Source organism: Monodelphis domestica, chromosome 3, assembly GCF_027887165.1.
Source record: "Monodelphis domestica isolate mMonDom1 chromosome 3, mMonDom1.pri, whole genome shotgun sequence".
NCBI lineage: Eukaryota > Metazoa > Chordata > Mammalia > Didelphimorphia > Didelphidae > Monodelphis > Monodelphis domestica.
The window spans coordinates 212,670,730-212,686,163 of NC_077229.1; the positions used below are offsets into that span (position 1 = coordinate 212,670,730).

Genomic DNA, 15,434 nt, shown 5'->3' on the forward strand with positions numbered 1-15,434 from the left:
GAGAGCAAATATTTTTATTATTTCATTGACATAAACAGTTCAAGTTATTTTAACAGCCTTCAGCAAATTAAAACTCATAATTCAGATTAGAGTCAGTCAATTAATTTAAATGCTCCCTTAAGGAAACTAAATCGGTATATTACTAAGATAGTAAAACAAGAATGTGGCATTAATTTCTGAGATGAACACCAATAAACTCTGACTTAAATCTGTAACCATTTCTTTCTTCATGGCCAAAAGCTAAGCATAATTCTCATGACACTGTTCATGACCTAGGGTATTTGAGGCAGTTGTTTTCAGATGAATAAAGATTAAATTAAAAATAAGAGAGATCTGGCACTGTCTCTTTAAAAGTGAGACTATCTCATGCAAATAAAAGCTTAGTCAAAGAAGAGTACAGCTTTCATGAAACAGTAAGCAAATGTGTAGTACTATAGTACTATTCACAAACCAGATATTATATTCACACAAGGACAAGGCAAACTTTAAAGGCAAGGAAATGCCTAGTAAAGTCTTCCATTCTGTCCCTTAGCACCATTGTATGCCTGTATTTGGGAAATATTCCTAACTAACACATGTCCTGGATTTCTTAGCTATCAAGAACATTTAAAGAATTCTGCCCATTAAATTTTACTGGCTGCATGTTTGTGGGTTTAGAAATATTGCATCATAAGTGTTTTTATATTTTAAAATCATTTGCTATAAAATAGTTTCCCCAAAAGTTCCCAAAAACTCCCACAATATCCCACTTAATTCTTGTGTTCATCCTTCCCCTCCATTCTTGTCTCTGCCTATTCCTAGATTATTATCCCCATCAACTTGGTGCCTTTAAAGGTTTAGGGTTTTTTTTAAGGCTCATTTTCTGCAGCTGACTCCTGTGTTCTAGTTTAATGAACTCCCAAATTTGTGAATACATTAGTATAATTTTAATTTATTTGTTTTTTGGTTGTTTGCTTGTTTGTTTGTTTTTGCAAAGACACTGTACACTGCTGGAGAAATTGTACTGAGGTCTTGATGAGTTAATGTTTCCATCAAAGCAGCAGAGGGAGCACAAGTGTGCTGAATGTAATAATTGTATGGGTCTCCAACTTAATGGCAATTTAAAAATAGTGGTTCATAAATCGGTTTATTGGCAGTCGCCTGATAGATATGCTTTGTTTAATTATTGACAGAGATATGGAGTTAAAATATTTACTACCAAATTATAGCAGTTGGAGATCTGGACTGATGTGGGCTTCTTTTCAAGGTTAAGGCTCAGTGCATATAGCTATTTAGAGGCTTTATTTAAATTCTTTGAGGGAATTTGGACCTTATTCCAGCATTCTTCTCCAACACTCACAATACACCCAAACCAAACACTGCAACTTTAGATAGGCTGTTCCTCAACAACAAAGTTAATCCATAATTACAGCTAGCCTTATCTCATTTTAACTGAAGGACCTGTAGTAAAAAATACATTTACATAAGCAAGCACCAGATCAAAATAATGTTGTTTGGAATGAGACATTATTTTAAGAATATGTAGCAATGTTAATTTCCCATCAATGTTGACTGCTCAGCTTCAAGGCACATGCTAAAGACTTGTCTTATTCTCATATTTGTATAGTACCTTCTATACTTCAAAGGCTCTTTTACATTTCATCTTTATATATTTCTTTGAAATAAATAAGATGATAGAAGAAGCAACTGAGCTTCATGGAGATTATGTAATTTAAGCAAGGTCATAGCACAATGTCAGAATTTGCTGGAAAACCCAGATCTACTGACTCTTAGTTCAGTGTAATTTTTCCATTATATCTGGTAATTGATCATCAGATTCATTTCTTATTGATCTGTTCAAGAAGCCTGGGGTTCAGATCTTGACTCTAAAACTATCATTGACTTCACAGGATAATCATCTAACCCTTCTGCACGTGATTTCTTTCATTGACATTTACCTGTGGGAACAAATTTAATTCTTTAGAAGGTGAATTTCTATTGTAATGAACCAGGGTATCTTTGAAGGAGAAGTCCTGCATTACCTTTCAGATCCTGTTTAGCTCCTGGATGCCTTATTCAAAGGCCCTCGGAGTCATTGGGACCTACTGTATCAGTTCAGCAGACCAATATGAGATACAAACCACAACATCATTTAAAAGTTTTGGTTTTATTGTTTTTTTTTTAGAACAGATATAGCAGCTGAGCAATACATTACTTCTAGTTCAATAATTCAATTACTAATTTGAAAAAAGTAAAAAATATAGGCCTTATCATATATGTATCTTTCCTCATTAAATTGATTTAAAATTACATTAGCAAGCTCATGAGTTCTTTAGCTGGTAAACATATATTTATTTTTATCTTTTTTTAATTGCTGAAAATAATTTCCTTCTAAGCTGAGGATGAGGGATGCCAAGTTTCTGCCTGCAGCAATTTGCTATGGCTGTGTAATAAACCTCAGCAAGCAAGACTTTATCATGGAAACACTGACAGACCCTTAACTATGCTATAATAAGTAGGGTGTTATCCTACATGTGTCATTACAAAATATGAGCAAATCATAATGCCCATGGAAAACAAATACACTTTCCTTAGATTACACTTCCAAATAGAACGAGGCAGACTAAAAAAAGCAAAACAAACTTTGAAAAAGCCCATACCACATACACAATAGACACTAAGGTCAAAATCGCCACACCCAGACCAAAGTAGTTGAGTTGTGTGCTTGGCACAAGGGAAGCTCAGGGAACATGCTTATGAATCATTTTCCTTTCATCATCTACCCATAGTGTGGGGCAACAGGCTGCTGGGTAATGAAAATGACATCATTAATACTTAGAATTAAAATATTTTGTATAGGATAGTTTGCACACACTTCATGCTTCAATAGTGTTGGCCTTAGGGTTAATTTAAATAAGTGTATGTTTGCAATTAAAAACATACACACTTGGAATTTGTAAAAGTTCTAAATGTCACATTGGCCCATGATTAATACCAAGAGTTGGAAGATAGCCCAGGGATTGCCAAGGAACCCAGAGAATGGTGTATGGAATCCAGACTGGGAGATTTGGGTTCTCATCATGTCTCTGTCTGCAGCGTAAGCCAACGTTCAATAAATCACTAAGTCACCTAAGTGACTTTACATCCCTTAGTTTCCCTGAATGTAACATGTAAATATGAATTATTTTCTATTGTAATGTGTTTGGGGGCCTGGGAGGAACATAATAGTGTAGAAAGGCCAAATGATGCTACTTCTGAACAGGTATTGGCCTGCCAGAAAAGCTAGGTAACTTCATGACTCACAGTTAGTGGGACTTGTGCTTAGAAGTTTTGAGAAAAAACAAAACAGAACACTTAAAACTCCATAGGATCTGAACTGCCGCAACATCACTTTTTTTTTTTAACAAGTTGAATTTACTTCCTAGGTTTTGGGCACAGGACCAGCTACGCAGCAACTTGCGGAGATTGATGTACAAACCTTTGCTCCATTTAGAAAGCATAGGCCCTCTAGATTTACAGCTGCTCATGCTGCTTTGGGTTGAATGGTCTTGGGCTTATACCTTCTAGTAACAGATGGTTTATGCACTGTGCTGATAATGAAAATGAAATAATTTGGCTCCTAACTAGAAAAGAGAACAAAACCACCAGAAGGAAAAAAAAGATTGTGGTTTCTCTTGTCATGGCATGTTTTTCAACCCTTCTAATGCATTTAAATCCAATGTGAGACTTGCAAAGACAATAGTGAGTCAAAAGTTTTAAATTACTCCTTGATTCTGGAAACAAGTCCTGGATATATTTTCATTCACACACACCAACTATGTCTAAATTTAAATATAAGATCATAGCCCTTAAAATACAAAGGTTTCTAACTATTAAAGAACATATCACAAAAAAGTAGAAGAGTAGTTTATAGACTTTCATGACTATAGATAGGTAGGAGACAGATGTTTAAACCCAAAGGGATAAACCCAATTATAAGAGGCAAACTAGATCATTTTGATTGCATGAGATTGAAAAAACAACTTTTGTACAAATAAAATTAATGTGCAACATAAGAAGTAGTTGGGCAAAAAAATCTTTCTATCAAAATTCTCTAATAAATTTGGTGTCAGTAAGCATTTATCAAATGCCTACTGTGGTTCATCAACTATGCAAATTGCTTAGTATTAAAAAGAAAGGCAAAAAATATCCCTCTCCTCAAAGAACTCACACTCTAATGGGGGAAAGACAACATGTATAAAGCAAACAACTGTATACAGAAGATATGTACTATAGGTGGGGGTCAGGGAAGCCAGGAGGCAGAGGAGAGTAGAGAGCATTCCAGGTATACAGAAAAACCAAGTATAAATCCAAGGAGTCACTGAGTTGGGACATAGATTGTCCCATACGAGGAGCAAATCGGCAAGTGTAAAAAGACAAGAAAGAGTCAATTTGTGAAGGTCTTTAAACATCAAATAACATTTTATATTTGATTTGGAGATGATATGTAGCCATTGGAATTTATTGCTGGAGTTGGGGATGGATGGAGTGACATGGTCAAACTGTGCTTTAAGAAAATCAGTGCCGGGGGGACTGCTTAGGATGGGGAAAAACTTGAGGCAAGGAAACCAAAAATTAGACTAGTGGAGCAGCTAAGTGGAACAGAGTTGTGGTCCTGGAGTCAGGAAAACATGAGTTTAAATCTGAACTCAGAAACTATGACCCTAGGCAAGCCACTTAACCTCTGCCTCTCCATATATGTAGGGGGGAGGGCAGATTTTTTTTTTTTTTATAGTGTAGAGGTCAGGAGATGAAGGCCTAAATCAGAGAGAAGGAAACATATTGAAGAGAGTTGTGAAAACAGAAATCACATGACTTGGCAACAGATTAGTCAAGTGATATTAGTATAAATTAGGAGTTCAGAGTGGCCTTTTGGTGCAAGACTAGGACACTAGAAGGATGGCTACTTCAGTAGTAACAGGCAAGTTGGATAGGGTTTTGGGAGGGAAATAATATATTGTTTTGGACAAATTAATTTGGAGGTACATAGAGGCATTCCTTTTTAAATAGGGTATTGGTAATGGGAGACTGGAGGACAGGAGAAAGGTTGGGGCTACATAAAGAAATTTAAGAATAATTAGCATAGAGATGATAATTGAACTTATAAGAGCTGATGAGGTCAGCAAAAAGATAATAATTTCCCTCTCTCCTTCCATTCCCTGGGTTCCCCCTCTCAGATCCTCCCCTCTCAAATCCTTCTATTACAATATATAAGAGAGCAATAATATTATTGTTATTTTATAGATAAAAGAACCCAGAACAGATTCTCAGGAGAAATCCACAGTTAGTTGGCAAGCCCTAGAAAAAGTCTAACAAAAGAGACCAAGAAGGGTATGTTAGATAGGTAGGAAGAGAACCAGAAAAGATGAATACCATGAAAACTGAGAGAGGAAAGGGTTTCCAGGAGAAGAGTTATCAACAATGATAGAGATTATAAATCAGAGAGATGCAAATCAAAACAACTCTGAGGTATCACCTCACACCTAGCAGATTGGCTAATATGACAGCTATGGAAAGTAATGAATGCTGGAGGGGATGTGGCAAAGTAGGGACACTAATTCATTGCTGGTGGAGTTGTGAATTGATCCAACCATTCTGGAGGGCAATTTGGAACTATACCCAAAGGGCTTTGATCCAGCCATAGCACTGCTGGGTTTGTATCCCAAAGAGATAATAAGGAAAAAGACTTGTACAAGAATATTCATAGCTGTACTCTTTGTGGTGGCCAAAAATTGGAAAATGAGGGGATGCCCTTCAATTGGGGAATGGCTGAACAAATTGTGGTATATGTTGGTGATGGAATACTATTGTGCTAAAAGGAATAATAAAGTGGAGGAATTCCATAGAGACTGGAACAACCTCCAGGAAGTAATGCAGAGTGAAAGGGGCAGAACCAGGAAAACATTGTACACAGAGACTGATACATTGTGGTACAATCGAAGGTGATAGACTTCTCCATTAGCATCAATGCAATGTCCCTGAACAATCTGCAGGGATCTAAAAAACACTATCCACAAGCAGAAGATAAATTGTGGGAGTAAAAACACTGATGAAAAGCAACTGCTTGACTACAGGGGTAGAGGGGATATGACTGAGGAGAAACTCTAAATTAACACTCTAATGCAAATACCAACAACATGGAAATGGGTTTGAATCAAGAACACATGTGATACCCGGTGGAATTGCGTATGGGCTATGGGAGAGGTGGTGGGAGGGGGGGAAGGGAAGAAAAGAAAATGATCTTTGTTTCCAATGAATAATGTTTGGAAATGTCCAAATAAAAATTAAAAAAAAAACAATGATAGAGATTATAGAAAAGTTAAGAAAGATGAGAATTGAGAACTATATTCAATCAAATGATGAGATTAGAAGCCAGACTACAAAAAGCCCAAAAGAAAATAAAAAGAGAGGAACTATACAAGTTATATAGATAACTCAAAAATATATGACCAAAAGCCAATCAGCAATTAATGAATAGTTAAGGAAAATGAACAAAGAGCTCTCCAAAGAGCACTTGCAAAAAAAAAAAAAGAACACTTACAAATTATTAGGCAATCATATACTAGAATGTTCCTTCTCACTCAACAAATTGCCATAGGTGATAGAAGATGAAAATAGTCAGTGTTGGAGTGAGCATGGAGAAAATGGACCTTAGTGCATTGTTGGTGGAACTTTGAATCTGTACAACCATTCTGGAAATCAGTCTGTATGCAAAGAAAATGATCAAAATGTCCATATTCAATGACCCAGGCCTGTTCTACTGACAAAGAGAATAGCAAAAATATTATAATAGCTTCTTTTTTGTAATAGTAAAGGCCTGGAAACAATATAAATGTCTATGAACATATGGACATATGAATATATGAACATAAATGAATACAGAAAAGCATGAAAAAACATTAACTGATGAAAAGTGAAGTTAAGCAGAGCCTGCAAAATAATATACATGATGATTACATCAATGAAAATGGAAGGAATTGTTGCAAAATGATAAATAAGCTTGTCCTCAAAGAATAGATATGAAAAGTGAGGAATTCACAGGTGTGGAAAGCTATATAATATTTAACAAAGCTATATATGTACATATATATATAGTCAGATTGTTTTCATTGAATCAATTGGTTTTACTGACTTTTTTCCACTTTATTCTTTGTGTAAAGGGGATAGCTTTTGGATAAGAGTGGCAAGAGATACAGGAAAAATCTAATCAATGTAAAAATTTTAAAAATCAGCAAATCTCTTTTAAAAACAACAAAAAAAATAAACTAAAAGGTTGTATAACTTTGATTTTGTAACAAAGCTCTTTTTTCACAAAGGGAAAACAGGCAGTGTTTCAGGGTCTAGAATAAGAGAGTTGAACTTTGTTTGCTATTGGCTAGGATTATTTGGAAACCTAATAAAGCATTCCATTAAAATCTTGGCATTATACTACCACAAAAGAAGTCCATTCTCCAAATTCAAATCAAAGCCAAAAGATACTACTGGGCTATTAGAAGTAGCAACATTTAAATGCAAAGAGCTTTTTGATGTTTGGGAGATAAAAAGGGAAAGGTAAAAAGGACCAAAATTAAATATTTGATGGAGCTAGATGTGCCTAAATTTTCCATAATCTCTTGTGACATTGAAATGACTGGTTATAGGATCTCAATGCATCTACAATATTTTCCTTTTCTTCCTGATTTGACCTCTGCCACCAAAAAAATCTCCTGATTGAGGGTCATAATTTGAGTGGACTATTTACATAGTCCAGTGGGGGGAGGAACCCTGAACTTGAAAATCAGAATACCTATTCTTATGTTCATTTGTTATGTGAGTTCAAACAGTTCCATTACTTCTGTGAACTGCAACTTCCTCATCTGAAAAATGAAGGGGTTGGACTCTTTGCAAAGCCTTTATGGCTCTTCCAGCACAGACAACCTTTAGGCCTCTGATATTAATATAAAGTGTTTCATCACTTCATTTTTAAAAATAGTGGCAATGTAGTGAGAGGACTAAGCTTGAAGTCTGGAAGAGTTACTTGGCTTCTGACACTTACTAGCTATGTGACCCTCGGCAAGTCACCTAACCTCTGTTTGCTTCAAACAATCTCCCTATGGTTTATTCACTAAGTCACAGAGAAATTCAGAGAGAATTGCCTATACTAACAAATTCAGAGATGCTTCATCTACATTTAAAATATTTGATACCACAAAGAATTGAAAATTAAGAGAATGCTCATCAGTTTGGGAAAGCAGAACAAGGTGTAGTATATGATTATGATAGAACACTGTTGTTTAAGAAATAATGAACAGTGACAATGCATGTATGTACCAAATTGTTTAACATCTCTGAGTAAGGGAATGGAAGAGAAAGAAGAAGATAGTTTATATAATTTTGGAAAACACATGTTGAAAATTATCATTACATATAACCAGGAAAATATCTTTGAATTTAAAAAGAAAGGAAACAAATAAAAATAAATAAACTAAATGGAGCTTAAAAAATAAACAAAATGTTTTCAGGAAAAAACTGGAATAACATTTTAACTGATACAAAGTGAAATGAACAGAACTAGGAGAACATTGTACACAGTAACAGCAAAGTTGTAAGATGATCAACTATGAATAACTTATTCTCAGCCATACTATGATCTAAGATAATTCCCAAAGGACTTATGATGAAAAATGCTATCCATCTCCAGAGAAAAAAACTGATGGAATCTGAATGCAGATCGAAGCATACTTTTTCTTTTAACTTTTTTTAAATTTTTGTTGGCAGGGGGGTCAGGGTGGAGTTGGTCTGTTTTATTTTACAACATGGCTAATATGGAAATGTTTTATATGTCTACATATGTATAATCTATATAAAATTGCATGCCTTCTCAAGAAAGGAAGAAGGAAAGGAGGGAGAGGATGGAACTTTTGGATAAAAATTGGAACTCAATTTTAAAAGATGAATGTTTACATTGTTTTTACATGGAATTGGAAAAAATTAAAAGTTAAAAATAAATTAATATAATATTTTCCACTAAGACCATCACTACATTTCAGTTTTCTCCCTTCTCCTCTCCCCCATAGCTTTTATTTTTTATTTATTTATTTTTCAAAAACCCTTACGTTCTGTCTTAGAATCAATACTATGTATTGGTACCAACTCAGAAGAGTGGTAAGGGCTAGGCAATAAGGGTCAAGTAACTTACCCAGGGTCACACAGCTAGGAAGTGTCTGAGGCCAGATTTGAACCTAGGACCTCCCGCCGCCAGGCCTGACTCTCAATCCACTGAGCCACCCAGCTAACCCCTCCTCCATAGTTTTTAAAAGAAAAATATACTGTTCAACTTATATATTCAGAGAAACTGGCCCTATCAGAATTATTGGGGTAGTCTCATGGTCTCTCATCTTTGCAGAAACTTGTTAAAGTTTGCAAAATAACTAAGTTTAACTACTTCTAGCTTAGATAGATATATAATCCTCCTGAGACTGATTACTGAAGATACTGATTGACTCTGTATCTGTGGCATGGGCACAGGAAGAGATAGCTCCTGCCACTGATGCTATTTGACAAGAGTAGAATAATAGCCCTCAGCCTTACTGTAAATTACAAACAATCCCTTTCTAAGTACAAAATGAATGCACAGAATGGGGGACCCTGTCAGCTAGAATGTGAGTAAATCAAGTAGAAGAAGACAAATTATTCACTAACACCACTGTAGCCAAATTTTTATTCAGTTAGTGGTACTGTTGTTAGTTCGCTTTTGTTCTTTGTCAGAGAGCTGGGAGAAATTAATACATTATAATTATAATAAATGTGCAGTGGTATCTCCTTTTTAAGTAGCATCTCCTTTTTAAGCCAGGCATATTAAATCATCTCTTCCATTCTGATCCCCCCCCCCACAAAGGCTTAAAATGGGTTACATAAAAATTAATAGTAAGAAAATGCCTCTCCTGGGGCTAGTATTTTCCCAGTTGATTTCATACCCAGCCCCCAGCCTGGGCCCACTTCTCCTGCAGTGACTCATATTGAATGTAAGGCAACCTTGATGACCCAGAATCTTTAATGGCCTCCTGTATATTCTTGTGGCCACATGAGAAGTTTTTCCACCACCTCCTTCCTTCCCCCTCCCCTACCTCCCTAACTTGTAAGATCAGTGAGGAGTTAATTTTCCTAGATACATGGTGGTGATTCATGACTGTGTATCTCAGTTCAGGATCAGGTTCTTAGGAACCTAGTTCGACCCTTTTTTGTAGAAAGAAATACATCAGAGAAAAATGTTGGCACGTCTCTGGGTGCAATCAGGGCAGAGGAATTTATACCACATTCAGCCCTTTGATTTCCACAGATCTCACTGTGGGTGGGGTTTCCACTTTTGTGCTTTGACAAATGGGGCCAATATTTAACCCCTTTTTGTGCTTCTGCATGACTCTAGGTATGACTCCTGATTTATCACAGGTCAACTGCAAATTCATTCATTTAGTAAGCATTTACTGCGTGTTTCTTGCTGATTCAGTACAGGAGCCCAGCACTAGAGGGGATACAAAAGTAGTCCAAGGCATCGGTCTTCCCTTTGAAAAGCTAACTGGGCTGGGTGCAGGACATACGTGCAAGATACACAGGACGCAGCTGGAGGACATTACAAAAGAAGTGTATGTTTGAGTGTGGCACAGATTGAATACCTCAGTGCTGACGAAATTCATTGAAAAAAAGCAAGGGAGAAAAAAAGAAGGTGAGGTGAGTCAGGGAAGGCTTCTGAAAGGAGGGTCTTGGACTAAACTGTAAAAGAAGTTCATAAATTGAATCAGAAATGGAGAGATCATGTGGCATAATGGGGGGAAAAATCATTGAATGTAAAGTTAAATGACCTGGGATGGAATTCCAGCTTTGCTTCTTATTCTGTAGCCTTGAACAATTCACTCTCTGGACTAAAATTTAAATTAAAAATTTTAATCGAAAAATTAAATTCCTGGAGAGTAAAGTCAGTGGCACTTTTATGAAGGTGGGAAAGTTAAAATCAGGACTTCTAGTTTGGAGGCAAAGTTGGTGACTTCATTTCTTGCTAAAATAGCTTCAGTGAGCAATGTTTACTAATTAGCTGGATTAAATGATGGGGGATTTAATTGGCAAAGTTGGTGACTTCAGTTCTAGTTAAAAAAGCTTCAGTGTGCAATGTTTACTAATTAGCTGAATCAAATGATGACAATAAGTCATCAATCCCATCAGTCATTTAGTAAAATGTCAGAACAAGTCTCTGAGAACTTCTGTATGAACCAAAGGCAATGGTCATGTTTTTCTGTGGTTTTTTTTTTTTCTCTTTGAGCTCTTTCTAAATACAGGTAAAGAGCCTAGGAGAGTAAAAGGAATACACCAGTGTAGAAAAGAAGGAAGAAAGCAGTAGAACTTGCTTATTCTCCTAATTGGGAATTATGAAGAAAAAAAATATATATATATATACATACCTTATCCTTATCTGAACCAGCCAAAGGAGGACTGAATTCACACACACTCCAGGTGTTTGGTGTAGAGAGATATTAAACTCAAAAAGGAAACAGGTAGAGATAAATGTATGGGAGTGGGGAAGTTGGTATAAGAGTGAAGATATACATTAAGGGAGTAAACCAAACAAAACAAACTTGCTGATCCTGATAGAGCAACTGAAATGGGGGGGGGGGGGACATAATTTAAAACTAAGGGGTGGGTGGTCACTGCCTGGGGAATGACTGAACAAATTACAGCATATGTATATAAAGGAATATTATTGTACCATTTTGCCTTGTAAATCACTGTGCAATTTAGGTCACTAAATTAGAGGTAAACATCATTTGGAAAGAGATTTAGACTAAGAGTTGTGAGGTCTGGGTCCTACTCTTTGATAAGTTATCAAATATGCTTAATATAGTGCTTTTTTGTTGTTCAGTTGTTTTTAAGTCATATCCAACTTTTATTTGGGATTTTCTGGGCAAAGATACTGGAGTAGTTTGCCATTTCCTTTTCCAGTTCATTTAACAGATGAGGAAACTGAGGCAAAGAAGGTTAGGTGACTTGTCCAGGGTCATGTACAGATTTGAATTTGGGAAGATTAGTCTTGATGACTCCAGGCCAGACACTCTATCCATTCACCACCTAGCTGCCCAATATAGTACTTAATGGTTACAAATTCTTAACAATCTCCAAATAGAGACATAGTACAAGTATTATGACCCCCATTTTATGGATGAGGAAACCGAGACTCTTAGGGATTAAATTATGTGACCCATATCACACTAAGGCAGGATTCAAATCCAGGTTCATCACACTCTTCACTCAGCTTCTCAATAGACATGAGATCATTTCACCATCCCAGAATTATATTTCCTCATTTGTACAATATTAGGTTACCTAATAAGGTCCCTTCTAGCTCTAAAAGTTTATGATTTTAGGTATAGGATGAGGAAAATCTGGCTTGGAAGAATTTAGTGTGGAAAAAAATTCTGAGAGCTTTAATCGACCACAGGGCTAAATCTGAGCCAATATTATAACTTATAAAAATTAAGACACCCTTAGGACATATCAAAAGAAAAATTACTAGAACCAAGTCCCATTACACTCTGTTCTAGTTAGACCACACATCTGGAGTGTTCAATTCTGGGTTCCAGATTTTAAGGACAATACAGGAGAAGCTAAAGTATGTTCAGGGGATGAGATTCAGGCTGGTGATGGAGCTGGAAACTATGTCATAAAAGAATATGCTAAAGCAACTAGATCTGTTTTATTTAGCCTGGAGAATTTTAAAGCAAGATTTGATAATTTTCTTTAACATTATGTGAGAGGTTCAACTAAATGATCTCTAAAATCATTTCCAAATCTAAATATGACTATTATATGAATTCTGATCTCTCTTCCAACTTATTTTCCTATATTTCATAAAGACCAAAATTCATAATTAGAAGAAACTCAGTCATCCAATTTATACCTGAATAGGAATATCTACTACGAGATTCCTGATTATCCAAGGATCTCTTAAAGATGCCCAGTGATTGGAAAATCACTGTCTCCCAAAGCAGCCTATTCTGCTTGGAGGCAGCTCTAATTGGTGGGAATTTTTTTCCCCTTATATCAACATAAAATATGCCTCTCTCTAATTCCACAAAGTGCCCTTGGTTCTGCCCATCTAAGGCCAAACATAACAAGTCCTATCCTTCTTCGGTATGATAGCCATTCAAATATTTGAAAGCAGTTATCATATCTTCTGTCCCTAGGCTAAATATCCTCAAGTTCTCAAAATAATCCTCAAATAATATGAGTTCTAGTCTTTTCACTATCCCCATTATCCTCTTCTGAATGCAAATTATAAATATCCTTCCTTCATGTTTATCTGTTTTTCTTCTCACACTTTCTGATTAGGAGAAAGAAGAAGTTTTACCTTCTTCCTTTTTACACTGGTCTATTCCTTTTACTCCCCTAAAATCTTCATCTGTATTTTAGTAGAGGTCAAACAGAAACAACATACAAAAAAGTGACTGTTGGCTTTGGCTATTCCTATCCTAAAAGGATATTTGAATCCCAAATTAAACATACTGTATCTATGAAAATTCGCCTATTGTTGTTGAGTACACTGTTACTCTCCCAGTCACCTAGCTTACAATTTCAGTATAGTCCTCAATACTTTATTTGCATTCATCTCAGATATCTAATCTGTGACCAAGTCCAACCTCTTTCATCATCTTATCTTCTCTTGCGTATATAGGATATATGTTCCATTTTATCTACTCACATATCCACCACCCAGGAACAGACCTTCATCATCATGCCTCACACCTCAATTATTCCATTAGACTTGGTTGATTTTGTTGCCCCATGTGTCTTCCCACTTCAGTCCATGTCATTTAGCAGATGAAATGATCTTCCTAAAATGCAAGTCTCAATACTCAATAAACAAAAAATTCCATTGACTTTCTATTACCTCTAGGATCAAATATAAACTCCTCTTTTTACTTTTTACAGCCCTTCCTAACTTCTTTCAAACATTTCTTTCTAGCTTTACTCCCTCTCTCACACTCTATGAACTAGCCAAACTGGCCTTTTCTTTGATCCACCCATACAACACATAATCCACCTCTGTCTCTTTGCAAAGGTTGTCCCTCATGCTCCAAATGCTCTCCCTCCTTTCATCTTTCTCTTGGAATCTCACTCTTTCTTTAAGAAACAACTTCAATACCACTTCACCATGATTCTTTCCTGATTTTCTTAACCATTAATGCCTTCCTTTTCAAACATGTACCTTACTTTGAACACATTGTATTAATTCATATGTTTCCCTTTATATTTGTTCTATATATACTTATATATGTTCATGTCATCTAAGCTGTTTGAATGTAGGCCCCTTGAAAGTAGGAATAGTTTTTAAAATGCTATTTGTATCCCCATTGCCTACCATGGAGTAAGAACTGAATAAGTTTTTTGATTGGTCTGAGGTGCACATCTGTAAAATAAAGAAGTTAAAATAGAAAGCCTGTCAAGTTCCTTCCAGCTCGCCATCTGTATTCATATGGTTTCAGTATTCTAGCACTCAATCTATGATGTGATCACTATTTTTTTCACATCTGATTGTTTAATCTGTTCATCACTGAGCCCACATTCATTCATTCTGTTCACAGAGATAGTGTTATAGACTTTCCCAAACATCTAGCTAAAATCCACATATACCTCATCTAGGATGTTCTTATGATCTCCACTATTCCCTAAAACTTAACTTAGGCATTTTAAAACTGAACACTAGTTCTTCCAAGCTGTCCAGACTTCAGAGAAAGGCTTGAAAACAATGCATGATACTGAAGACCCATTCAAGTTAAGTAAATTGATGCTTGCCACTGGAAGACTGGTTGCCAATTGATGAATTTTTGGCTATTAAATAATCAAAAACATAAAATGTCTCTCAATTCTCTTCAATGTCCTTCCACTTTCAGAGTGCCAGTAATTGATTGGCAGGAGAGGGGTAGGGGGACAAAAAAATCTCATTTTTATGTCATCTACAATCATTTAATTCACTGTTGGCACTCTTAACATGGGCTCTCTATCCAACAACAAATGACTTGGCATACTACCAGAGGAACTGAACCCCATCCATATTGAAATTTTTTGCTATAAGTGAAATCAGAAGCTCTAAAGTATTTACAGCTAAAGAGAAAGACAACCCATGGGATCACCTCAAAGATGTTAAAAGGAACCAGAGGAAAGAAGGCTAGCAGTTCATTGGATAGATCCTCAGAGGAGAATTTTGAGAAAGGCAGGGACAAGAATTATATTGGATAAGAAATCATGGAATGTGTTCTGCACAACCACATTGATCAAACCACAGATCCATTCAAATATCAATATCAAATCCAATCATTATCCTCTATGACCTTTCTGCCACTTCCCTTTCCACTAAGCAGATCAAAGAAAGTGCCAGTAAAAAGGTAGAA

The 15,434-nt window shown here is 36.0% G+C and overlaps 1 long non-coding RNA gene across 1 annotated transcript in view; it reads left to right on the plus strand.

The window, feature by feature from the left end:
- The window catches only part of LOC130458368 (uncharacterized), a 63,591-nt gene that overhangs the window by 3,705 nt on the left and 44,452 nt on the right, over positions 1-15,434 (plus strand). The gene's annotated exons all lie outside the window — the stretch shown is intronic.